At 41.3% G+C, this 26,613-nt stretch overlaps 1 pseudogene; it reads left to right on the forward strand.

Annotated features, from left to right (window-relative positions):
- Positions 1-167: 167 nt before the first annotated feature.
- LOC139643003 (cell surface glycoprotein MUC18-like) overlaps positions 168-26,613 on the forward strand; it is a 35,118-nt pseudogene continuing 8,672 nt past the window's right edge.

Genomic DNA, 26,613 nt, shown 5'->3' on the forward strand with positions numbered 1-26,613 from the left:
GTTAGGGGTCAAGGAAGGAATGCAGTCAGTGTGTGTGTGTTGTGCGTATTAATCCTTTTAAACCAATGTAAGGACAAATTCCAACACATGCAAAAAGCATTGAGTTGATTTGTGTGTGTTGTGTGTGTGTGTGTGTGTGTGTGTGTGTGTGTGTGTTTGTCTTCCAGCATGGGCCAAGGTGGAGCTGACTATGGGTGAGAGTGTGGAGGTTTACCTGGGTGACTTGGCCCAAATCCCTGCCAGTACAACTTCTCTCATGCCAACAAGCCCAGCCTCGTCATGATCCAGTTGTTTGTGGTGAGTACTATCTATCTATCTATCTATCTATCTATCTATCTATCTATCTATCTATCTATCTTCTGCTTAGCTATTGTTTTTGGCTACTTTTACACCTCATGTTCGCTGGTATCGGTCTTCCCGATAAGCTTTTTAAAACTTTTCAATGCTCATGATGATCTGATGTTTTTTTTCAGAGAACAACACCATTAACAGATTCAACTGAGTGTAACCAAGATAACAACCTGGCAAAACCTTAATTGTGTTGAACCGAAATAATAACCTAATCAACGATGTTTGTTATATCAGAGTTTAGCTACTTGAGGCACTTTTGAATATCTAAAACAGCCGATTGTTTAAGGGGTTTAGGGTGTGTTTGTGAAATGAGATGAGGTTTTGTAGGAGCGTGTTGTGAATCTTTTGGTCGTGAAGTCTGATTGCACTGTGGAGTGATTGTCCAGGTCACAAATTCCCCTGAGGCACTGAGACTGCATATGGGACGTTGTTCTTCAAATGGGGGAGGAGGGAAGCGGTCAGCATGGAAGATAGTGTCGCATTCAGTATCCGTGACCCTCCATCCAATCACTTTTTTTATAGTGGTGCAGTCGTCTGACAACAGAAATAGAAAGATGTCAATGACAACACCTGTATTGTGTTATATGCTACGCTGAAACACAAAATACGTGATCACAGACAGAGTCAGAGGCAGCAGAAAGTTGGCTTCTTAACACTGCTGGCAATGGTGAGAACTGATTTATACCCTAAGGAAGGTACGTCAGCCATGTTTGTGAATACTACTAACTAAAAACTAAACTGAAAATATAACTATTTGAAAGTAACTAATGTAAATTTGAGAACATTACCCCCAACTAGTGCTGAAAGATATTGACAAAAAGTTTTCCTTGTCAGAGTTTTTAGAACTTAAAAAAAAGGCTTAAGGAAAAGTGATTTTGTTAAAATAGATTTACTGAGTTTGAGTATGATGCAAGGTTTTCACCAATATTGCACTTGATCCAAGATTACCTGCAGCTCTAAAACACCTTGTTCAGAAGGTTTGGACACTCCTCTCTCCTCTCTCTTACAGTAAGAAATGAATTGCAGCCTCTGTGATTTGGATATTGCAGAAGTTCATATTACGACTTTATTTTTTCAGTTACAGTTTTTTTTCAATTGCTAACAAGCATGGGTCAATGCTGAAGCCACTTTTTCAAAACTCTTCATACAGTCTGCATTACCAACATGCATCTTGGCCAAACAGTTAATCTCACCTCCAAAACTCACTCAAACCACCAAAACACTTCATACATGTCTCAAAATAAGCTCATTCCACCATAACACTGGCAACAGTTCTCACTCAGAAAGCAAACACTGTCACTCATGACACACTGACCTAAAAAACACTAACAACAGGGAGCATTACATAAATGATGAACTTTTATCTTTGAAGTTTGAATGATTTTTCACATAAATCAGTATTTCATTATAGAATAAGAATAACACCTTTTCACTTTATTGACTGTACTTAAGTATATGTAACAAGAATGAATCAGAAATGCAGCAATTTACTTCAATATCCTTTATTTTTTCTATATCTTTGCATATATCTTTTCTATATCTTGTGAAAAATAAAAACAAAAAAAAACACTTTCCTGAAATTCCAGGGCTGCAATAATACAGTAATTCAAAAAAAAAACATTAGTTTTTTTCAATGGCTAACAAGCTTCGGTCAATACTGAAGCCACTTTAGTGTTTTGCAGGTGGTGGAGTATGAATGAGAAAAGAGTTCATGGATTTTGGAAAATGTGGTCATTGAATGCATTTTGTGTGAAAGCAATGAAAAATGATTCACAGTTTGGTCCACACAGACTTCTGTTTCGCTGACTGTGTGAAGAGTTTTGACCATGTGACTTCAGTTTTGACCAATGCATGTTAGCAATCGAAAAAAAACTGTAAATGTGCAGCTCTACCCCCAACACTGGTCAGGTAGCACTATGGCACCCCCTTTGTCTGCAGCTTGTATAATAATGTTATCATTCCCAGACTGCTCATCGAACAGTGCACAGTCTTTGCGAGAAGGGCAGGCTTGGGCAGTGTGAATTTGGGAATAGTTCCTCAATGTCATGGCCAACGTGAGGAACTTCCACCATGTCAGCAGTAAACAACACTGACCGACCGATATCTGATTTTTAATAATAGTTGTGTATTGGTCTGACCCTAAAATAAGCTCAAATCTATGTCTGCGTCCTCCTCCAGAGAGCCGTAGGTAACAGGACGCGGAGGCGGATTTTCTACGGCGACGACAGCCAGCAGATGGTGGACGACAACACGGACTACAGCGGCCGCATCGAGGTGACCTCAGACCAGCAGGGAACCCTGCTCACCGTCCAGGACGTCCGGCTTTCTGACGAGAGAGAGTTTTTCTGCCAGGTTAACGGGCTGGCCGCCGGCCACGCTGAAGGCAAGACCCACCTGAGGGTGTTTGGTAAGGAAGCTCCCTGAACACTTTGAGCTCAGTCTTGAGTAACTGTTCCTGTCTCTTTGCCTATGTTTTCATCACTTAATGGCTAAGTTGACCAATCTTCCAAAATGTATTCCTTAAAAGGAGAAACGCTGCTGAAAAAACACATTACTAGTAATATGTTCTTCTTAACTTACAAGTGCCACAAGATGGCAGTATGCCACAAGATGGCTCGGCCGGCGGAAGTCTCTGGAGCGTGCCGTCGTCGATTACCGTAATTATCGGTAATGCATTGCAGTAACAAAAAAAACGGCTACCTAAAGAACCCCAACAGAAGCAGATCAGAAAACAAGGAGACTTCGTACTAAAATATGAGCAGATATACCTATCAAACAGAGGGAATTAGAAATAAAGGCCTGTCTCTAATATAAACCTGCTTCCAATAAAGGCAGTTGAGGCCAATATTAGAGAAAATACGATATTGCCAATCTCCTGCACAGACCTGCTAGACTTAGCTACATATCATTGAGCATTATTTAGCATTTAGCTGTAGCACTACTACAAGTTCTCAGTTTCTCACTTCTAAGATAATGCTAGTGGCCAACTATCACTAAACATAGTGTATGCTAAAGTGTTTGCATTGAGCACCAGAGCAAATGATCTAGCAGGGACCCATGGATGACTTTGGTGTCTATGTTTTCATCACTTAATGGCTGAGTTGACCAATCTGCCAAAATGTATTCCTTAAAAGGAGAAACGCTGCTGAAAAAACACATTACTAGTAATATGTTCTTCTTCTTCTTTCCCTCACTCACACACCATGTTTATCTGCGGTAACGTGTCCTGTGTAAGAAACCACAGGGTTATTGGTTGAAGTTTCATGGTTATTTATTATCATTGAATGCACTGATTTCTCTCCTGATCCAGCTCCTCCAGAGGCTCCAGTGATTGAGGGCGTCCTTACTGGAATCTCTGTGACCAATGAGGTGCTGTCGAAGGTGAGTGCACTTTAGCTTAGCCTATCACGGGCCAACTAATATATCGTAAAAAAATCGGAAAGTGAATTTTCACTTTGGTAGAAAATAACTAAACCTTAGACCACTTTTTGTGGGTTTGCTGCCATCTAATGCTTAAAAGTGTGCTATTGCAATTGCCATCTGCTATTGGCTGATCTTTGTGTTCCCAGTAGGAAGCAGAAGTACAAGCAGAGGTGGAAAGTAACTAAGTACATTTACTCGAATATTGTACTTAAGTACAATTTTGAGGTACTTGTACTTTACTTGAGTATTACCATTTTATGCTACTTTATACTTCTACTCCACTACATTTCAGAGGGAAATATTGTACTTTCTACTCCACTACCTTTATTTGATAACTTAAGTTACTAGTTACTTTGCAGATTCAGATTATTAATACAAAATATAATCAACTAATAAATTGTGATGTATTATTATAGATTACTGTAAGCTACCCAGCAGTATATAAAGTAGTGGAAATCAGCCCCACCTTTTCCAGCTGCAACATTAAAGTGATGCTTACACATTAATGCATCAATAATTATAATTCAATAATATAACATATACTGTATTATTCTGAAATGGGCCAGTCTGCATAATGAGTACTTTTACTTTTGTTGCTTTAAGTACATTTTGATGCTAATACTTTTGGACTTTTACTTAAGTAACATTTTGAACGCAGGACTTTTACTTGTAACAGAGTATTTTTATACTGTGGTATTTCTACTTTTACTTAAGTAAAAGATCTGAGTACTTCTTCCACCACTGAGTACAAGACACGCATATGGGACAAAACTGAGAAATGTCAGGCGTGTTGAGACGCTAAATACATTTAAAATCGACTTTCAGTCTCATGGTTTCCCACAGAAAATGTGTTAGTGAAGGTTAAGTAGCTGTATAATAATAATGAGATGGAAACCACCACACGTTCTAAAAGTAGATCAGTGGAATCATCACTCTACTTCAAAGAGTTCTTGTTTTTGAATCACTGATGGCGCGTGCAAGTGGTGCAAATATGCAAACTGTTGAAGTACTTGCAGATGCAGCTGAATTAGTCAAATGTTGTATGTAGAATTTGTAATTGACAATTCTGCACATGGTCATCACAAATGTACAGTACATTCGCAACCTTATTTGTATGTAGTAGATCAATGTTTTCATGTTCAAGGTTTTTAATGTATGGCATGCGTTTTACATTCTTATACATATGTATGTATATATATATGTGTGTGGGTGTGTTTTTATTTTTTTCCCCTCTTTGGTCGATTTAAAAAAAGAGAGAAAAGACAGAATAACAGCAGTCGGGGTTACATATGATTTTTTATCGTAGCTTTACCCACTTATTTATTTATTGATTGATTGATTTGTGCTATTCTAAATGTCTCTTTCTTTCCTTTTATTTTCTTTTTAACTTTGTTTCTATGTTGTATTCTATATTCTATGTATTTTCTAACTTACTAAAAATTGAATGAAATCTCCTCACACCCATGAAACCTTGCATTTTGGGGTCGTTTCCTGTAGTTGGTTCGGATAGCCTTCTCACTCCTAAAGAACACTTTGCATTTTGCATTTTGTACACTCTCTGTCTGTCTGTGTCTGTCTGTCTGTCTGTCTGTCTGTCTGGAGCACCTTGGAGCATTTTGGAGCACCTTGCTGCACAAATTTGCATACTAATGAGGAAAAAACAACTTTCTTGAAAGTGCTATAACTTTAAAATACAGAGTTCATATTAATACCACCCATTAGCTTAAAGGAATAGTTCACCCAAAAATGATGCCAGTACCCATGCCAGTAGAAAATCGGGTAAAGCTTCTTAGTCCATAGTACAATGCAGCTTTCTCCTAAACAACTGCAGTTGCCAGAGACCTGTCTTCAGACCATGCTTCAGACTTCAAAAAATAACAGGAAATAACCACAAAATGACTCTGTGCAGCTCTCCCAGCATAATGCAAGTCTCTTGAAGCCAGCAGATCCCAAATTGACTTGAAAAGACCAACATTTACACCATAATTTAGCTGAAATCTCCACTATTTAATCGCCAATTTCAAGAAATCAGCACCCATATTAATGTTTGATGTCCACTTAAGTCTCTATTCTGTATGTAATCTGCACAGTGTAATACATGCAGCGTTTTATGACAAATGGCACATTTTATGGCATTTTTCATTATTATTTTGACATCAAACATTAATATGGGTGCTGACTTATTGAATTTGACGATTAAATATGAAGTAATTGGTTTAAAACAGTATTTCTACCTATTTTCTAATCTTGTGCTTTTATTTTGAAGGCTAAAGGGCCAAACCGTGATTTCAGCTAAATAACGGTGTAAATGTCGGTCTTTTCAAGTCACTTTGGGATTGTTTGGCTTCCGGAGACTTGCATTATGCTGGACGAGCTGCATGGAGCCATTTTATGGTTATTTTCCGTTATTTTTTTAATCGTGAAGTCAAGTCTCTTGTTTTCAGAAGAACAAATTTTAGATTGTAATTCGAAGGAAATATTGTCTATCCTCTGTTCTAAATAACCATTTATGAACTTCTATAGCGATATGCGCATTTAGAAAAGAAGTTGTTCTACCAAAGTGAAATATCACTTTCAATGTAGATCAGATATTTATTGAGACCTTATCCATTTGTCTAGTTCTGTTTCCCATTTACTGCTAAGATAATAAAGATTTGTCAATGTGTATCTTCATCCAGGTTGCATCATGCGAGGCCAGGAACGGCTTCCCTAAACCCAACATTACCTGGTACAGGAACAGCATGCCACTGGTGTCTGCACAAGGACGTAAGTAAAATCAGCAGACAAGAACAACAACATAATGTATACCTTCATTCTACCAATAACAGTTTGACATAACATAGCCAGAAGAGGCGCTAAAGGTATTCAAAGTACATTGTTGATAATTAACATGTAAAGGACTGTATGTCCTCTTTAGCTTTTATGCTTTCTCTCAGTTTGTTGGAACGTCATTTCAAATCTCACCACTTTGCAGAATGGCCATGATCTAATAAGCGTCCCAGTTGTCTCCAATTCAATGTCAAGTACACAGTATTCAAATTGGAGAAAAGTTGGGGGTTTCTAATGTGTTAAAGGAATAGTTCACCCAAAAATGAAAATTCTGTCATCATCTACTCACCCTCATGCCAGTTGAAACACAGGTGAAGTTTGTTAGTCCATATAACACACAGGGAGGTTGCCAGCACAACTTGGTAGCAGCCTTCTCCAAAACAACTGAAGTCAATGGGGACCTGCAGCCAGTTGCACCAGCTGAACTTAAGTTCAAACGTAGGCTAGTTTGAACGTAAAGTCTCACTAAGTCCGAGTTTACGCATTACTAAAATTTTAACGGTTGCACCAACTGAAATAGTTACAACGTAGACTTAAGTTACAACTTAAAACTTACACGACCTCCTACTAGGTGTAAAGTCCTCCGTAAAATAACAGTTGGCACGGCGCATCAATTTGACAAGACATTTTTAACTTGCTAGAGGAGCAGGAGGGACAAATCCAGGGCGGTTTATGTCGGCAACGTGTCCTCCGTGACGGATTACATAATTTTGAACCGTATGATGATTTTTATTTATACTCATGCTTTCGTTTTCCCCGAGCAGAGATACGCACACAGCATCGGAGTCTAAATTAGGCTTCATGTTATAGGCTTCCCCGGTGGTGCGTTCAGACTTGGGTGTTAGCCAGTATTATAGAGTATTATAGACACTTGGGGTGATTATTTGTATCCATCTATGCAGAATACGTACTTTATACAGCGATTTCATAACGTTTCCACGTGTCTGTCATGCATATTTCAATAATCCGAACATTTCAGTCTCCCATATGATGTAACAAGCTACATTCCCGATGTGAATATTGCTCCACTTCACTTGCTAAAGAGAGATGCTCCAGACATTCAGGTGGTATGGAGAGCAACAACACTGCTGGGGGACAGGAGGAACCACTGAGTTAGCCTATATCTTGGACATGAGTTTAGATCACTGAACTGACGAATAACAAGTATACAACTTTCTTTAGCCATCAATAATGGTTACTGAGGGGGAAATGCCTAACTTTTGCTCCATTGAAAATGACGGTTAAACCGCTTGATGTCACTTGTTGTCTAACGTTATATTAATTCTAGCCCAGTTGTAGGCTACTATCTAGGCTAGACTGGTATAGGAGGCAAACTAACATGAATCCTTACAGCCTACTTTATACTCGTTAACGTACCTATTTGTTGACGTGTTTGTAGAGGTTTGCAAATTTCCAAGGTTTCTAATCTTTTTCTGTTGCTATCGCGTAGCAATGGTTAGATGATAGTCGTTGATTTTAGCCCAAGGAGGTTCTATCAAGGAGGTTCTATATTAACATGTTCTATATTAACGGTGCGGCAGGGGAAAACGTCACTGTCTGCGACAATGTTTTGGTTAGTGGTCCGTTTACGCTCTACTAGTTAAGATGTACCTTAAGTCTCATGGTGCAACTGCACAAAGACACAACTTTAGTGTCAAACTAACTAGTTTCAACGTAACAGTTAGTGTAGACTTTACACCCTAACTTACGATAGAGCTTACGTTCAGCTGGTGCAACTGACTGCTGTTCTTTAGAGTTCCAAAACAAAAACAGCCAAACAATCACACTGTGAATAGAAAGACCTATACACCATTATTTGTTGCAAATCAATCAGCTGTAGTTCAGATTTGCACTAAATGATGGTGTAAATATACTGTAGGTCTTTTTGGAACTCTGAAGAACTGGTCCCCACTGACTTCAGTTGTTTTGGAGAAGGCTGCTATGAAGTTGTGCTGCAGCCTCCCTGTGTGTTAAATGGACAAACTTCACCTGTGTTTCAACTGGCATGAGGGGGAGGAGATGAGGACAGGATTTTCAGTTTTGGGTGAACTATTCCTCTAAACGTGTTTAGTGCAGCTTTAAATCTAATACCAGTGTTGTATTGGTACATTATTACATATCTGCACTGCCTCTGTCCCTACCCCAGATGTGAATGTGTTGACCCTGGTGAACAGAGAGTCCAATGGCTTCTACTCAGTCCAGAGCAAGCTGGAGTACAAGGTGGTGAAGGAGGACAAGGATGCCCGCTTCTCCTGTGAGGTCAGCTTCTCTGTCCCTGGAGCCATCAGGACAGCCGAGTCCAAGGGCATCAACATCACCATTTACTGTAAGTTAACCTTGAGCCTATTTATCCTATTGCTGCGTTTACATCATATCAGAAGAAGTGGAAGAATGGGATGACATATTGTTGCTTTAACTTGGAAGTATTCACATATTTAGCTCATTGGAATGCCCAAATCCAAAATACCCCAAAAAATAAAATAAATGAACTGCAGCAGATATCACTCACTTTTTTAGATTTTTGAGAGATATCGAAGCCCGCAAAAAATTCCCACGTCTTAAGGCACGGTCACATGAGCATGAACCTGCGCAGAACCTTTGTTTCCCATTGATGCCAATTGAAAACCACACAAAGGTTGAGTTCAAATTTAGTGAACTTTAGCTAACCTGCGAATTTGTGCAGCAGGCCAATTTTTGTTAAAAGTGAAATGTGTGTCAAAATACCATTTTAAATGAAATATTGTGGTGCTGCAGAGATGTCCTGGCCTACACATCATATTCTACAGACTTTAGAAAACATCTTTGTTTGGTACAGATCCCCGCAAAAATCACACCATAATCATTTTAATATGGTTTTCAATTAAAATGAGAATAATAATGTAAAAATTATCGCAAATCATATCACAAATCATATTGCAATTGCAATATCAGTCAAAATAATCGCAATTAGATATTTTTTCAAAATCGTTCAACCCTAGTTGACGGCCAAAAACTCCAACACAGTACAGTTAATGTTAGCTTGTTAACCACATAGCATAGCATCAGAGCTGATTGATTGCTACTTAGCTACGTTAACTTGCTAACCAAATAGCATAGAATCAGAGTCGATTGATAGCTGGTTAGGTGCTTAACCAGCTACTAAATAAAGAATAAAGACTTATGCGAGGTTGCTTACAAAGTGTAATTTATGTGTCACAAAATATAACGTCACATTTCGTTGCTAAGAGAACTTGTTGGGCAAATTCAGATGTGACCGCCCCTTTGTGTTTTTTTCCTAGTTGGCAGCTGGTATTTATGCTTAATCCAGTATCACATGAACACGGCTTATTTCCTACTAATGCTTAGGAACACTGGAGAAAACACTTGCATGCTCCTTGAACATCTTTGTTCTCACTGACATGCTAGATAATGAGCGAAAAACAAAGCAAAAGTGCGGATTGTTGTTTTAGTTATACAAGCATTTGTCGGAGGCAGAGCTAAAAGGCAGAAATAAAAAAAACAAAGTGTTTTAAACATTAGTTAAACATTAGTGGGTGGAGCTAAAGAACCACAGTTTTTGGAGCACATGTAAGCTAATTGGCAAACTTGAATGGCAAAGAAGAAACTGGTCTGGAAACTGAAGGAAAGAGGCAAGAGAAGTATCATCCATAGGTTGTTAGCTATAACTTTTTCTTCTTTCTTCTCTCTCTCTCTCTTCTTCAGCTTGGTCACCGCCAGACCAATTTCTTCTGCACCCTGAAACACTGTGGTAGCTTTTAATGTTTGGATGCAGCAAGTGACTGCCTATCTTGTGGTGTACCATCTATTTCCTTTGATCACATCAATGAAATTAATTTTTTTTGTGTGCACATTTTTAAATTATTTTTGTGTACATATATTAAGTGTCTGTCCTTCTCGTATTAGCCAGTGAGGCTAACAGTAGTTTACTTGTTGTAGTCACTAGGGCTGCAACTAACAATTATTTTCATTGTCGATTAATTGATTAGTTGTTTGGTCTATAAAATGCCAGAAAATGGTGAAAAATGTGGATCAGTGTTTCCTCAAATGTCTTGTTTTGTCCACAACCCAAAGATATTCAGTTTACTGTCATAGAGGAGTAAAGAAACCAGAAAATATTCACATTTAAGAAGCTGGAATCAGAGAATTTTGACTTCTTTTTCTTAAAAAATTACTCAAACCGATGAATCGATTATCAAAATAGTTGGCGATTAATTTAATAGTTGACAACTAATCGATTAATTGATTAATCATTGCAGCTCTAGCAGTCACATTTTCATTGCCGTTGATTAAATGACTATAAAAACATTCGATCTTTGAACCATGTTATTGTCAGTAAAGCTATGTGATTTCAAACTCCCACCATCCATAAGGACTTTTCTAAATAGCCACAATGTTTTCTCAATCAGTCTATTGTTGTTTAAACCCATTTAGTATACTGTGACAGCCAGTGCCAAAGCACAGTCTCTGCTGTCAGCACTAAGTAAATGGCTGGCCTCGTAAAGTGACTTTACCAACCTTCTGAATAAGCCTGCTTAATTTGACCTTGTGTGTGTGTGTGTGTGTGTGTGTTTGTGTGTGTGTGTGTGTGCGTGTCCAGACCCCACCACCATGGTGGAGCTGTGGAAGGAGTCGCCCCAGGGCTTGGTCAAAGAGGGGGACACCGTGGAGCTGCGTTGTCAGGGCGACGGCAACCCCCCACCACCCTTAATTTTCAACAGAGAACAAGTAAGAATGGGAAGCCTTTTCTCTCCGTGGACCCGGGCCCTAAAAAAAAAATCCCCGAGAGAGAATGGGTGACAAACGGGGAGACATGTAGGGAATGTTTTCGATATGCAGAGCTCGTAGGAACCCCAGAAATGGGTGTGCGAGGTCTTCGGAGGCGCTGTCAGCATCTCTGACCTCCGCAGATCCAGGCTCCAGATCTGCGGAGGCCTCCGAGGCCTGGAGATCAAACTGACAAGGCTCATGGGTAGGGCTCATTCCCGTGTCAGACACACATACGCATTGTGTGTGCGCACAATGCAAAATCAAGCTCAGCTGACTGTGGTTTGAGCTTTTCCTAACGGTCCCGTCTGGGGCTCTTGGGTAATAGTGTGTGTGTGTGTGTAGGGGGGAGGGGGGCAGGGAAGTCCAGAATTATTCACCACCTCGAGTATGTCAACTAACAACGGGATATTGCTGCGCCTGTTAACGCCCCCATTTTGTACTGGTGTAAACTGGTTCAAACACATTGACAACATACACAAAATTCACATTGCATACTGACACACGCTTTGTCAGGACAACAGGACCTCACAACCATACAGTGTGCCAAGAGGCCAGTGTAGCACAATATATGCTGAATAGCCAATTATGACCATTGGTGGGCCTACATAACATAACAAATGCCATTTGGCAGACGCTTCTATCCGAAGTCCCTTATAGTAGTTATATAGAACAGTGGTTCTCAACGTGGGGTCCGGGGACCACCAGGGGTCCTTGAGGGGGTTCCAGGGGGTCCTCAGCAAATTGAATGAATTGTTAAACTTCACCACTATTTAATTTACAAGAAGTTAACACAATTAGAGAATGTAGAAGAATGACTATTTTGATCCTAGTTTCTCTGTTATCGCTCTACCTACAATACAGAGGGTCATGGAATTCTGGACAAAATCATATCTAGCAATAAAAATATTCTCAGATTTGGGTCCGAGAGACAAAATCTCATCAAATGGGGGGTCCGTGGCCCTAATGTGGACTAAATTAGGGGTCCTCGATATGAAAAAGGTTGAGAATCACTGATATAGAAAACAGCGTATCTTGCTTGACCTCACGCTGCACTAGTAGGCGTATATCTAAATTCCGACCGATAAAAAGATCACAGATTTTTTTTTAACACAACCTCTGTTCTTTGAAATGATCGTATCATAGGAGCCGGATGTGGACCTGGACAGCAGTGGCGATGTGCTGATCTTGCCGGGAGTGTCGCGAAAAGACAGCGGCGTCTACCGGTGCCACCCGCTGGACACCGAGCCCCACACCGAGGTCACAGGAGACATGCAGCTCACCGTGCATTGTGAGGAATGAGCACACACACACACACACTTGCACATGCACACGCCACATCCATGGACAGGAGTTAATTGATACAGGATTTCAAATTGACAAGATATTTTCTAGAGTCCTTTGTCGCAGTTTCTAAGCCTTTCAGTAGCCAGTCTCGTGACATTGTGCCTTCTCCTTGTTGTCTTTGTCGTTTTGCTGGTCCTGTGTTTAGACCTGGACCCGGCGGTAGTGGTCCCTAAAGACTCAGAGGTCATGTTTAAAGGAGAGAGTCTGACCGCAACCTGCAACGCTCTGTCCTCTCTGAAAACCTCCACTGTCTGGTACAAGGTAGGCAAGCTCCGAGATGGACCTTTTGTTTTTGACTACATCAGTAGGTTAGATTATGTGAAATTTTGCAAACCCTAATATAAACATATGCAACTGACATTTCCAACACTTGGACATATTGAATAAAGATGTACAAAAAAAGTCTGGATTCCAGCATTCATAAGATGTGTAAAATAGGAGCAGCAGTATCAGTAGCAGCAGAACTTGCTGGGACAGAAAGATGTGAGATTTGTGCATATGAGTATTAGGGTATGCGAAAAGACTTTTTTTTTTTTGGTTATCAATTGTTTTTATTTCAAAAAATAAAGCAATTGTCATTGCAATGACAAACACAAAGTATCAGAGTAGGGCTGGGCAATATATTGATATTATATCGATATCATGATATGAGACTAGATATTGTCTTAGATTTTGGATATCGTAATATCGTGATATGGCATAAGTGTCTTTTCCTGGTTTACCAGACTGTTCTAGCTGTTCTATTATTTGCCTTTACCCACTTAGTCATTATATCCACATTACTGATGATTATTTATCAAAAATCTCATTGTGTAAATATTTTGTGAAAGCACCAATAGTCATCCCTTCAATACTGTCGCAATATCGATATCGAGGTATTTGGTCAAAAATATTGTGATATTTGATTTTGTCCATATCACCCAGCCCTATATCAGAGTATATTTTCCCCCACTAGGACCAAGAAAGGTCCTCCCTCCCTCCCTCCCTCCCTCCCACCCATGTGGCGGCCAGTTCCCTCCCCTCCCACCTGTAGCGTGTTGAGTCGAAAATATCGAACTTATAATTTGGTAAAGGCATATAAATATTAATATTTTGATCAAGAGATCAAATTACACTCGTAGGGGCACCACCTTCGTAAATGAAGGACCTTTACTCATACTAATCAGTCATCAATCTAAAGATCATGAGATCTTTCCAGTTCAGGGATTACTTTTCTCTGCAAGTAAGGAAACACATGACAACTTCTCTGCAATAGATGGGAATATTTATTTAACGATCCAAGTATAACCATATTCAATGAAATAAGCAATATAAGTCAAAAGTCACTGATATTGATCACCAGAATGAAATACGGAAACTATAGACTAAAATAGACATGGAATGTAATGAAACAGAATAAGGATGAAAGGAAAATGATAATGAAATGTGGGAATAAGAATTGGCAGCAGTAAATGGAGATATGTATGGATCAATTAAGCAGAGGAACGAGGCGGAAAGCTACGGGACACCTAAACTATAAAGCCTAACTTTCTTGATCTATTTCATTTGAATCTAAACTTTGCATCAACTCTCAGCAGTAAAGACGTGGATAGTCAGAGCCTACTTTGTTCAGTTGGAAGTCCTGCCGGTCGGGGTTGTCTGGTCCCGCTGAGCTCGGAGAGACGGACTCGGCGAGGCCGGTTACCTGGCAACGGCAGACGCTGGATGGAACAGCTGGTCTCTGGTACTATCGTCACGTCGGGGCAAGCAGCGCTACCGGCTCGTCAAAGCTGTAGTCGTCAGGCCCGTGGATGTAGAACACTGTGGCGATGTTGCACCAGTGTTGGCTGCTGGATGGAGTTGAAGTTTCTAGCTCTCCTAACTGTTGTAAAGTCTCAATAATCTCGTTCCTAAATAGCTTCAAAAGCAATCTTCGCTTGGCCGGGCGTTGATAACTTCTAGACTATTAGACGCGAGGTTCAAACTTCTTGCAAGCGATTCTTAAGTTCATCTGGAGAAGACGTCTCTAACTCCAGGCTCAAACTCTAAGTTTCACTAAAGGCGAATTGCAGCTAAAATTGTTGATCTTGGTTTCAGCAGGTTTCTTGGTGAGGGCGGAATCTTGAACGAACGTTGAACTGCGAACAAGGCCAGATAAGAGAGTTTTATAGATCTTTGAATTTCCAGGCATGGTTCGCCATGCAAATCACGCTTCGCGCTCTTTTTTCTGTTACGCCTTGTTTACTAATTAATTTCTTTGTTTGAGAAGGTTCCACCCCGAATAGGGAGAGGGGGGAAATGGATGTAAGAGGAATTTTTCCTCTAGTCTATTTTATTTTGAGATCCCTTACAAAGTGATCTTAATTAAGATTTCTTCCTAAAGTAATACGCAGGTATTTTACATCTCCACCAATTACTGTTGTCAATTGATCAAAATAATAAAAACCTGGGAACTTACATTTGAATTTATATGGCTAGCATATCAATATAAGGACCTCAAATAAACCTTCATGGCCTAATCTATAACTAGACAGTCTTTACCAAGTTAACTCATATATGTAACGTTTGTTTCTAACTATGTGACTAATGTGAAAAACAATTTAACCATTTAACACCATTAAGCTTGGTCAACATTATATTGACCTGTCCTAGTTATAAATGACCACAAGGTGGCAGTGTGGTACCATGCAAAAAGGAAGGGAGAGTAAAGTAATTGTAATCATTTCCTCAACTAAAATAGTTAACATTGTGGGTGCATACAATTCACCAAGAATTAAACAGCTTCAACATATATAGTTGGCACATTTAGCCTATACTTCAAGATACATAATACACTTATTAAAAACGTTTTAAGAAGTATAGGGTTGAGAGTAAGTTCAGAGGAGAGAGCAGAGAGAGGGAAAAGATTTATGACAGTCCTGTTCCAGAGAGGGGTAGTGATGAGACTCTGGTAAATGTCAACAGCAGTCTGTTGTTCCTTCGTATTGACACATTGGTATGTATACCCGTTCTCACCCAATGGTGACTGTCCCTTTTGATTAATCAGAACCGTCTGGTACTCCAATGAAGAAAGGAGGATGATTGCCTATATTCATAGGTGTGGAAGGTATGAATGTGTGGATGTATTGTTTATTGGGGCTCCTGAGTCCTTGGGTCCTTCTTCTCCCGATGGCTGGAAGACAAAGGTCGTTAGCTCTGGAATGTTTGAGAAAGTTGCAAACCTCTTCGCAATATCCTGCCGTTAATTCCCCAAAAGCTTTTAGGGTGAAATCTCCTGCTGGCAGATACCACTTTTGAAGTTGTGGTTTGTATCAACCAGACACCTTTATGGCCATTTGTTGTGATAGGCCATGTTGTGTTGATTCGAGAAAGCAACAGAGAGGTTGGGGCTTTCTCCAAAGGTCTCACTGGTATCGCTACATATCCCCCACACGGTCTGATGTTTGCAGTACAGGAAACTTCAGGCCGTTAAGGAGAGAACAAGTGAGACCATCGTAGATAGGTAAGGCAACAATCCAGCTTTCTACACAGAGAGTTGATGCATCCCTGCCTTAGACAGATAAAGGGAAGAACAGGAAGGAAAGAAGGAAAATAAGACACTAAGTCTACCCTCTCCTAGGTTTACTATCAGGGCTCTATACTAAATTGGGTAATACTCTAAATTTATTCTAGTCTAGAAAGTCAAGGGCTATAACATCCTGGACTAGGGAGAGAGATACCAGATATGGAGGGGGCCTACTCATAGCTAGACTGTCCACTGTAGAGCCAATGTCTCTTAGCATATCGGCTATCAAAGTGGTAACAAGCTGGGTATGAGCATGATCGACCTGGAGCACTGAGGAGTTTATTGACGCTTTGCATTGTTCTGTTTAGGAGAGCCTGCAGCTCACCTACCTGGCGCCTTACTGTAGCTAGATTAACAGCATTCACTGAGGACACTCCGAGACTAAATAGGGAGCCGACAGCGGCGGCTGCAGTTAACAGGGTTCCAATGAGTCGCTTTGACCGATTGTTGTGCCTACTCAGCTCGGACTGGGTGATTGCCGCGGACAGGCAGAGGGACAGGAACATGAACAACCAAATCATCCTGAGAGCAATGCTCACTTTCCCTTTTGGGCTAGTGTTTGGTTACCTGGAAATCTCGGTTGATGTCAGGCAATCTAATGAGTATTATGGTCTGGGGTGTTTTAAGTCACCCCCACTTGCAGTGATTTGCTGTACTGAGAACAAAAAGTTGAACGACAACAGGATATACTAAACACTGAATTATCACTGGGCGGTTTAGTACTTGAGATATTAACTACTGTGAATGAAGACAACTACGACACTCACCTAGGTTTGGCACTTGTCAGTACCTAGGTGTTTTGACTGATGGGTTTATACCCTAACTAGGGCGTCGGCGTCCCCTAGAAGTCCCATGGGGGTTTTGTGTGGCTTAATCTGGTTTCTGTGGACCCATTCAAAGATTGGTTCTTCCTGACCTTTGTGGATCTTGATTTGGTACACAACAGGAGACAGTTTATCGACTATCAAGTAGGGGCCAGCCCATTGGGGAAGGAGCTCTTGGGCAATTCTCCCCGAACCCTGGTTGGCATTGCCAGTTGGCTGGGCAAGGATGTAGTACCAGGCTTTGTCCCCCACTTGGAGTTCGTTTTGGGATGCCTTGTGGTCATAGTAGGCTTTCCGTCCTTCAGCACTCTTTTCCAGGTGTTTCTGGGCAAATGCGAAGGTCACTTTCAAGTGATCTTTTAGATCAGTCACATATTGGTGGGTGGTGGTTTGGGCAGTGTTATTTGGTGCCAGCAGACACTCTACCCACTTGGTGAAGGTGCAAGTGACTGTAAGGAAATACTTGTTGCCTCTGGTTGACCTTGTGAGGGGTCCTACCCAACCGATTTGGAGGTCTGACCATGGAAATGAGGCACCTCTACGTTGCAAGGGGGCTCTGTGGAGTGGGTTTGTTGGCTGAAATTGGCAACAAACCAGGCAACCTTTGATGTATTTTGCCACATCTTTTCGCATGTGTGGCCAATAGGCCACTTGCCGAAGTGCCGTGTATGTTGCATTGATCCCTTGATGGCCTGCGCATGGCGAGTCATGGGCATGTGTGAGCATTACCCCCCTTTGACTCAGAAGGACCACGAACACGGGTGAAGTGAGGTCATCGGAGGCATGAAGCAGAAGGCCCTTGACGAGGAGCAGGTTGTTTCTTGCGGCAAGGAGTGGCTTCAAGCCAGGCGTGGAAAGGAGGTCAGAATCAGAGACCACATACGCAGAGGCATCAGACAAGTACAGGACCAGCGCGCAAATGGCTGGGTCCTGTGATTGTAGGGTCACAAGATCTGAATCAGTAAATGCGGGCGAGACAGAGACAGTTGCCGGACTAGGGGTAGCCTGTGCGGGAACTGCAGTCGCCTGAGCCCTAGTGACCATGCAGAGTGAAGGGGCGGGTGGGATGGGAAAAGACTCCCGCTCGAACAGCCAGGGAATCCCGTCCCGGGCGTCTTTCTTGGCCAAGGTATCAGCCAAGTCATTGAGTGCTTTGTCTATGCCAGGGACACGAGAGTGGCCCCTGACTTTTTTCCAGTACACCTGCATGTCGTGTTGTTCCATCAATTGGTCGCAGGCCATGAACAACTCTTTGTGTTTAACAGGTTCTCTGTTTGAAGTGAGGAAGCCATTGTGCTTCCAGTTCGTCAGATGGTCGGAGAAACTGAGACGCGCATGGTTTGAATCCGTGCAAATCACAAGTTCTCTGATCTTATGTGCTACGGCTGTTTGTAGCGTTATCAGAATGCCAGCGATTTCAGCATATTGGGAAGTCTGAGAGCCCAATCTGAACCGCCGTGGCCCACAAGGGGTATTGTTAACCCAAGTCAGACCTGCCCCCGCATGTGTCTGTGTCTCATGGTGGAAGGAGCAGCCGTCTACGTAGGCAGTGACCATGTCTTTACGGACATTGGGGTCAAAGTAGTGGTTGCGTGTGGGCTCAGGGGGTGCACTGTCGTCTGGGCTGACTGTTTCAAGCATCTCAGCATTTTCAAGCTGACTTGATGGGGCGCAGAGTGTTGAGTTGTCGGCACCAAGGACATAGCACTGGACTTCAGACCGATGGGGAAGGAAAATAGGCAGAGGTTTATGAACCTGAGCCCAGATCTTCAACCGCTTGAAATCAATCAAGGGTTCAAATCGGTTAAGGAGGTCTTTTCCGAAAAGAAGCGGGATAGTGTCCAGGGGGGACACATACACTGGATGAATGATACTCATTGGTCCTATGGTTAAATGCATCAAAGCCATTGCGGACAAAGTAGTACCTATGGTAGAGTAGGCTAGTACGTCTAACGAACAGGGGTGTAGTTTTAAGTGTCTGTTCGATCGACGTGCCATTGTCTTGAGTTTGGTAAAGAGCGCTGATGACATCAAGGTGACATCCGAGGCGGTGTCCAAGAGTGCGTCATGCACTAACTCGTGTTCAAGCGTCGTAGAGAGATAGCACTTGCGTGCAACACCTTTCTCTGTTAGGTTACCCAAGAATTGTTGGAAGGGCGGTTCGCCCTGGATAGTTGAGAGATCCTTATTGGGAGTCTCTTTCTCAGAGTTCAACTGAACGACCAAGACAGCGCTCTGCGGAGCCGATGGGATCGCTGTGTCTGAAGTTGGTTCAAGTTCAGTGGCTTGGAACGGCGTCAGGTTCTGACTCTGAGGTGATATGGGCTCAATATCACCATGGTGTAGGAAAGCTCCCTTCATTATCACTTCATGTTGTTGAGGAGCGGTGTCTTCAAGAGGGACGTTGGCAGATAGACAGGTCACGGTGAAAAGATCCGCTTTTGGTTTAAGTTTCTCCTTTTTCCGTAAGATGTCTATCACACGTGTGATGACCTCGATATCTTCTTCACTAATGCCAGCCAATTTAGATTCGATTGTGACATTATTGTCTTTCTTTTGATGGGCCTGGTGGTCATGGTTTCTTTGGGCTCTTTCACCAGGTGGGTTGCGATTAGGTGGTTTCCACTGTGGCTTATCTCGGGAATAGGCGTTTCTGGGTTCGCGTTGGAAACTTACCCGGTTGTCATTGTAGTGACGTTTCTCCCACTGGTCAGGGTAACGTTTTCCTCGGCGAGAATCTGAAGAGGAACGATTTGGGTCTGCTCTTGAACACGGTCCCTTATCACGGCGGTGTGGCCGTGGGGAAGAGGGGTTTGAATTGGGAGGACTGTTACTATGGGTTCCCTCGAGTTCCAGGGACAAGGATTTGGTATCAATACTCAAGATGGATCTAGGTTCGGCGTTTTTAGACATTGTTTGTTTCTGTTTAACATAACCCTTAATGGCTAATTCGCGTAGTTGGAGACTGCTTTGAGTTTGAGGACATGCTACCACGCCTAAGTGATGACCAGTAGAGGGATGGAGGTTTTGGATAAAAAGTAATTTGAAGTTCAAGTCTTCCTCCATTCCTGGTTCATTCTTAGTCCCGAAGTAGGCCTGGCACAAGCGATGGTAGTACTGCTGAGGGGATTCCGATCGACTTTGTCTGATTGCCATGGCCGCAATCAAACCAGTTTGGGACTCGGGATCTGAAAACTCGCGCATCATGGCATGGCAGAGTACTTGATAGTCTGCTCTGACATGATCTGGTTGACGCTCAATGAAACTGCTCACTACACGACTGGAAGTAACTTTGATCAGGTAGATTTTGTCATCTACTGTAGCATTTGGGAACTTTCTCAGATAAAAGTCAATGTCTTTCAGATAGGTACTGGTGTCGTGAGACCCCGCTGGGTTTGGATCAAACCTTGCGATGTTACGAGCAATCTTATCTAGGTCTCTGTCAGACAGGCCTTGGGAATAGTAGGCACCGGTGGGTAGGGGAGTTTGTTGGGGTCGTCCCACGTTAGCGTGGGGAGTTGAGGCCCTACCAACCTGAGAGTGGGAGAATGGGTCTGTTACAAACAAAGGGTTAGATTGAGGGGGAGAGCCACCCTGAGCATCTCTATGGATTTGGCTCTGTCGACTTTGACTGATGTTAAGGGAGTGTCGTAGTTGTCTTCTAACCTCTGTTAGCTCTTCCTCTTTAATCTCCTGCTGACGTTGACATTCACTAGCATTATCCTGAGCGTCTTCCAGTTTTTGTTGTAATTCGTGCATGTACTTCTGATCAGCTTCTCTATGTCCCTTATAAGCTCTTACTTGGGCTTTCATGTCCTTAATTTCATCCACTGCCTGATGGAGCAGGGTTTTAGCGATGTCACAGTCTATGTGCTACTTGTGATTGTTCTCTATCATCGTCACACCTAGTCTTGATTATTTCTAGCTCTTGGTCCCGTTCTAGGAGGGTCTGTTTTAACCTCTCATTTTTCTCTTTCCACTCATCCTCTCCGGTAGAGAGTAAACCAGCACTAGTGTTGGTTCGCTGGGCAACTTCTGCTTCTAGCATGTCAATGCGCGTTGCTGTTCTGGCGAAGGCTAGCCTAGTTTGCGTGAGCTGTTTTTGCAGTTCCCTGTTTGCCTCTTGTAACCGCGCCTCCTCGCGTTTTGCGGTTTTCAACTCGGTCGTTGTTTGGTCTAACAAGGTGTCTGTGTGTCTAAGTTGTGTGGTCAATGTGACAGCCATGCAACCTAACACTTTGGAAAGTGCTTTGTCTTTTAGTGATGCTTTTACAGCTTTGCTCACAAGTTCTGACATCTTTTGGTCAAGTGTGGCAGGGTCAGCACTCTGGGTTTGTGCTGCATAATCGGGCGCTAAGTCTTTAGTCAGGTCAGCCAATAAGGACTCCAAGACCTCGAGGTGGTCACCTTGGCTCGAAGGTGGGGATGTTCTGTCAGCTGAGGCAGCCATAATTTAATTAGATAGATTTGGTTACTTGAGTGTCAATCTCCAAATCAGGGGAGATTGTGGTATATTAACAACGTGTGTGGGATTTCCAACTATTCAGGTTGGAGTAGATTATAGATACTTTACTTCCTTGGGCTTTCTTAGTGACCAATAGTGTATTAACACAAGAAGATTAAATAACAAAAAAATAGATTTAAGTTATAATGTCAATAGGAATTAAAGTTGTTAAAGCTAGTATAATTTAATTTAATCTTTGTATAAAGTTAGAGGTTTTATGTAATTACAATTTGGGAAAGTTGATTAAAATTAAGTAAGCAACTTTACCATTTGAGATTAGCACTTAAGCCTAGGAAAATACTGTCAATGGTTTACTTTCAAAAGATTAGTAAAAACAATTTTTAAAAGTAAATGACAAATAATAATTTAACAATGTATATGTGTGAAAACAAAAGTGCTTCAAAGTGACATAAAATCCTCAAAGTTTATAAATTAAAATCCTTAATTTAAATAGTATTGATGCATTAATGTATTCTTTGAGTGATACTGATTCTATCACTCAAGGATAAGGATAACCTAAACCAAAGTAGAAACAAGTGAACTAGCACACTTCATAGAAGTTCAATACACTGTTTGGTCACTAGAGGGCTTCTTTCCTTCTGAGCAAAAGCCAATTTAGAGAGGAAGGATAATTTTGAATGAAATTTCTACCACACAGTTCATCAATGTACACATTCAGCTCAATTAACCAAAGTCAACTTATTCACAAGGGGGCGCTGTGTTAATGACACAGTTTGTTGACACAGGATGTTGACACAGGATGTCTACTGTTACTTTTTAAACCTCGCGGGATGGGGTCGCCTTTACGACCACGGGGGCAGGATTACGTGGTGACGTAATCACCTTTAGTACCGCCTACTGGATAGGCTTTAGCAGCTTTGACCGGAAGTTTCCAGTCACTTTCCCAGTCCGTGGGGAGTTCACAACAAGCGGTCAGTTCCGACTCAAAGGGATTAGCAACGGTGGCTAATCAACACACACAGTGATTTTTCCGAGTTAGCGCAACAAGCACAGTACATCTTAGTGATGTTTCAACACAAGAGTCAGCTTCAACTCAAAGGGATTAGCAACGGCGGCTAATCAATCAGCACAGCACATCTCAGGGATGTTTTAACACAAGCGTTAATTCGCTTCAATAGGGGTCTATTTTAACCCGTTTAATTGTCTATAATACTAGACTATATTGCCTCTTACTGTATTCACGGCTGTTATTAAACAGTTAGCTACACTGAATTAACAACAACAGAGGGTCTGGAGAGATTAAACTTTCTGGAAACTCGCAGCCAAAATTTAATCTAGTCCAGGACAAACCCATAGAACCCGGAACCTCGCGGCCATCTATGTCTTGCCTTTAGGCCTATCAATTCAATTTTCAGGGACAAACTTAATTATGCATGCAATTCACACTACAGTCATAACCGTACTATGACTGTTTTTCTTCAAGCTTGATAATTCAATGCAATTATACACAACACGGGACAGTAACCGGTTAAACAACTAATTTGCATTGCAGATACTGCATTACAGATACTGTCTCTCATATAAACTTTTCACAAGTCAATGCAGTAGCTCCGGAGTAATAATGGTTCAACGTGTACACCCATTTGCACACCAATAAAGCCAATATGCCAAGATTTAAATCGCCCATTTGAACAACAATTTACCTCAATATATTTCTTTATCTGCAGAGTAAGCAATGTGATTTTGGCCTCACGCGGTCCACCAAATAACGTAGCGTGTTGAGTCGAAAATATCGAACTTATAATTTGGTAAAGGCATATAAATATTAATATTTTGATCAAGAGATCAAATTACACTCGTAGGGGCACCACCTTCGTAAATGAAGGACCTTTACTCATACTAATCAGTCATCAATCTAAAGATCATGAGATCTTTCCAGTTCAGGGATTACTTTTCTCTGCAAGTAAGGAAACACATGACAACTTCTCTGCAATAGATGGGAATATTTATTTAACGATCCAAGTATAACCATATTCAATGAAATAAGCAATATAAGTCAAAAGTCACTGATATTGATCACCAGAATGAAATACGGAAACTATAGACTAAAATAGACATGGAATGTAATGAAACAGAATAAGGATGAAAGGAAAATGATAATGAAATGTGGGAATAAGAATTGGCAGCAGTAAATGGAGATATGTATGGATCAATTAAGCAGAGGAACGAGGCGGAAAGCTACGGGACACCTAAACTATAAAGCCTAACTTTCTTGATCTATTTCATTTGAATCTAAACTTTGCATCAACTCTCAGCAGTAAAGACGTGGATAGTCAGAGCCTACTTTGTTCAGTTGGGAGGTCTTGCCGGTCGGGGTTGTCTGGTCCCGCTGAGCTCGGAGAGACGGACTCCGCGAGGCCGGTTACCTGGTAATGGCAGACGCTGGATGGAACAGCTGGTCTCTGGTACTATCGTCACGTCGGGGCAAGCAGCGCTACCGGCTCGTCAAAGCTGTAGTCGTCAGGCCCGTGGATGTAGAACACTGTGGCGATGTTGCACCAGTGTTGGCTGCTGGATGGAGTTGAAGTTTCTAGCTCTCCTAACTGTTGTAAAGTCTCAATAATCTCGTTCCTAAATAGCTTCAAAAGCAATCTTCGCTTGGCCGGGCGTTGATAACTTCTAGACTATTAGACGCGAGGTTCAAACTTCTTGCAAGCGATTCTTAAGTTCATCTGGAGAAGACGTCTCTAACTCCAGGCTCAAACTCTAAGTTTCACTAAAGGCGAATTGCAGCTAAAATTGTTGATCTTGGTTTCAGCAGGTTTCTTGGTGAGGGCAGAATCTTGAACGAACGTTGAACTGCGAACAAGGCCAGATAAGAGAGTTTTATAGATCTTTGAATTTCCAGGCGTGGTTCGCCATGCAAATCACGCTTCGCGCTCTTTTTTCTGTTACGCCTTGTTTACTAATTAATTTCTTTGTTTGAGAAGGTTCCACCCCGAATAGGGAGAGAGGGGAAATGGATGTAAGAGGAATTTTTCCTCTAGTCTATTTTATTTTGAGATCCCTTACAAAGTGATCTTAATTAAGATTTCTTCCTAAAGTAATACGCAGGTATTTTACATCTCCACCAATTACTGTTGTCAATTGATCAAAATAATAAAAACCTGGGAACTTACATTCGAATTTATATGGCTAGCATATCAATATAAGGACCTCAAATAAACCTTCATGGCCTAATCTATAACTAGACAGTCTTTACCAAGTTAACTCATATATGTAACTTGTGTAACTTGTTCTAACTATGTGACTAATGTGAAAAACAATTTAACCATTTAACACCATTAAGCTTGGTCAACATTATATTTTAGTTACTGTGTGGAAGTGTGGGGCAACACGTATATGAGCAACATAAAGCCATTGTTTATATTACAGAAAAGAGCAGTAAGAATTATTCATAAAGTAGATTCAAGAGAACACACCAACAGACTGTTTATTAAGTCAGGACTAATGAAACTTAAAGATTTAGTTGAGTTACAGACATTATTATTTATGTACAGGGCAAAAAGCAGAGTATTACCAGAAAAGTTACAAAAGTTGTTTGTTTTTAGTTCAGAGGACGAGGACCATAGAAGGAAATTTAATTTTAAGCATCAGTATGCACGGACCACTTTAAAGCAGATGTGTATTTCAGTTGTTGGTGCCAAACTGTGGAATTCTCTATAGAATGATTTAAAGGGTTGTATAAATATCTTTCAGTTCAAGAAAATGTATAAAGAAAGAATAATTAGACTATATGAAGTGTCAGGTAATGGGTTTTCTTAGTTGATGGTGAATTATTGTGTATGGTTTTTGATTCTTCTTTATTTATCATGTAACTGTAAGTATCTGTAATTGACAGACCATCTATTTCTATTTTTTATGTTTTGAGTAAGGGGCAGGCAAAATAAGATTTTCTTCTCCCTGCTCCTTTTCGGTCATGGAATGTGTAAATTGAGTTGTGTTTTGATTGTGAATTGAACAGTGCACTACCATGAGCGGAACAAATAAATAAATAAAATAAAATAAAAAATATTGACCTGTCCTAGTTATAAATGACCACAAGGTGGCAGTGTGGTACCATGCAAAAAGGAAGGGAGAGTAAAATAATTGTAATCATTTCCTCAACTAAAATAGTTAACATTGTGGGTGCATACAATTCACCACGAATTAAACAGCTTCAACATATATAGTTGACACATTTAGCCTATACTTCAAGATACATAATACACTTATTAAAAACGTTTTAAGAAGTATAGGGTTGAGAGTAAGTTCAGAGGAGAGAGCAGAGAGAGGGAAAAGATTTATGACAGTCCTGTTCCAGAGAGGGGTAGTGATGAGACTGATAAGTGTCAACAGCAGTCTGTTGTTCCTTCGTATTGACACATTGGTATGTATACCCGTTCTCACCCAATGGTGACTGTCCCTTTTGATTAATCAGAACCGTCTGGTACTCCAATGAAGAAAGGAGGATGATTGCCTATATTCATAGGTGTGGAAGGTATGAATGTGTGGATGTATTGTTTATTGGGGCTCCTGAGTCCTTGGGTCCTTCTTCTCCCGATGGCTGGAAGACAAAGGTCGTTCTCACTCTGGAATGTGTGAGAAAGTTGCAAACCTCTTCGCAGTATCCTGCCGTTAATTCCCCAAAAGCTTTTAGGGTGAAATCTCCTGCTGGCAGATACCACTTTTGAAGTTGTGGTTTGTATCAACCAGACACCTTTATGGCCATTTGTTGTGATAGGCCATGTTGTGTTGATTCGAGAAAGCAACAGAGAGGTTGGGGCTTTCTCCAAAGGTCTCACTGGTATCGCTACACACCCCACACGTGATTCACTCAAGATGGCGCCTGTGTTTGGCCGTGCCTCTGCTGCATTGCTCTCTCGCATATTTGTGATTTTTCTTGTGATATATTTTGCCGTGTCAACCTTGTCAAGTGGTAGCTTTGTCGCAGCTGTTATTCAATATGACCGAGACACGTTGTTCCGAATCAAGGGACAGATGGCCAGGTACGCAGAGTATTTCCC

The sequence above is a fragment of the Centroberyx affinis genome, unplaced genomic scaffold, assembly GCF_046629955.1.
Source record: "Centroberyx affinis isolate AG114_WGS23_722 - 3 ecotype Tasmania unplaced genomic scaffold, CSIRO-AGI_Caff_v1 ptg000553l_1, whole genome shotgun sequence".
Lineage (NCBI taxonomy): Eukaryota > Metazoa > Chordata > Actinopteri > Beryciformes > Berycidae > Centroberyx > Centroberyx affinis.